General features: G+C 35.2%; 1 protein-coding gene across 5 annotated transcripts in view; it reads right to left on the bottom strand.

The window, feature by feature from the left end:
- Nucleotides 1–1,742, bottom strand: part of CCDC7 (coiled-coil domain containing 7) — a 329,121-nt gene that overhangs the window by 56,407 nt on the left and 270,972 nt on the right. The window lies entirely within an intron of this gene.

The raw sequence follows: 1,742 nt of genomic DNA, 5'->3' as shown, positions 1-1,742 counted from the left end.
GACTTCCAGTACTATATTGAAGAGGAGTGGAGAAAGTGGACATCCTTGTTTTGTACCCGTTTTTAGTGGAAAAGCTTTCAGCTTTTCTCCATTGAGGATGATGTTTGGTATGGGTTTTTCATAGATGGTTTTTATTGTATTGAGAAATGGCCCTTCTATTCTGATTTTGCTGAGAGTCTTGATCATGAAAGGATGTTGTATCTTATCAAATGCTTTTTCTGCATCAATTGATATGACCATATGGTTTTTATCTTTATTCCTGTTAATATGATGTATTAAATTTATGGTTTTGCGTATGTTGAACCAATCTTGCATTTCTGGAATAAAGCCTACCTGATCATGGTGTATGATCTTTTTTATAAGTTGCTGAATATGATTTGCTAGTATCTTGTTGAGAATCTTTGCGTCTATGTTCAACAGAAATATTGGTCTATAGTTTTCCTTCCTTGTCCTGTCCTTATCTGTTTTAAGGATGAGGGTGATAGAGGCTTCATAGAATGAATTAGGGAGAGATTCACCCTTTTGGATCTTTAGAAATAACTTGAGCAGAATGGGGGTTAACTCTTCTTTGAAAGTTTTGTAGAATTCAGAGGTGAATCCATCAGGGCCAGGGCTTTTCTTTGTTGAGAGGTTATTTAATACTGCTTCAATCTCCTGGCTTGTTATGGGCCTATTCAGACTTTCTATATCCTCTTGGCTCATACTTGGTAGATTATATTTGTCCAGGAATTTGTCCATCTCATCCAGATTGCATTTTTATTTAATTATTGTCATTATTCTTAGGTGGGTTCTCACTATATCACAAGGCCCTCCTGCTTCAATTCTGGGCTTCCCATTGTGGCCTCAGCCTGCCAAGTAACAGTGTCTACCACAGCTGGGCTTCAAATAATTTTTATAAGCCTGTGACAAAGCTACTATATGCCAGATATTATACTAAGCACTTTGCAAATATGATCTAATTTTATCCTATTGAAAGTGAAGGACATAGGTATGGGATTTGAAAGCCATTTACTGGTTTCTTTATAGAATATTGTAATCTAGCCACCAATGTATCTCTCTACTACTGAGGAACAGAGAAAAGCAACTATGAATCATATTGTCTATATGTTTATCCCTCATCAGATAACTTCTGAAGTCTTGCATTTTGTATTTTTTCAGACGGGTAGTTGTTATAGATATTTAAGTCATTTTCTTAATGATTCTCTGATGTGCTGTAGAATCTCTGGTTATTTCCTATTACTAAATCCATCGGAAGATGGCAGAATAAAGCTTGTCTTTCTTCCCTCCTTTCCTATAAACTCCCAGAAACAAAAAAAAAAAAAAAGGAAAATTTTAAATTGCTGTAACACCCTCCTCCCCAATAAAAGTACTTTCATGAACTCTGACTCAAGGCATTGAAGAGCGCTGACAGATATGTGCCATATTGTCTTTGATCTGTACCAGTTACAGGTATTCCACAAAAGTGAAAGGTATGCCTAATGTGCTTTGATGATAGAAATCACACTTAGGATCCAAAAAGGAGAGTCGAAGAAGAAGCCATACTGATGAACCATTTCTAGTGTTTGAGACTGATTTGTCATGAAAGTTCATGCTGATAGTGAAATGGGCTAAAAATAGAGGAATGATGGAGCACAGATGTGAGTCATACTTGCTTCTTCAACACCAAAACCAGACATATATATGTATCTATATATATCTATATATATCTATAGGTATACATATATATATATATATATATATAT

Source organism: Tupaia chinensis, unplaced genomic scaffold (assembly GCF_000334495.1).
Source record: "Tupaia chinensis unplaced genomic scaffold, TupChi_1.0 Scaffold000578_2, whole genome shotgun sequence".
NCBI classification, from domain to species: Eukaryota; Metazoa; Chordata; class Mammalia; order Scandentia; family Tupaiidae; genus Tupaia; species Tupaia belangeri.
Note: the sequence above shows the minus strand (reverse complement) of the source record. Positions and strands in the feature narration are given on the sequence as shown.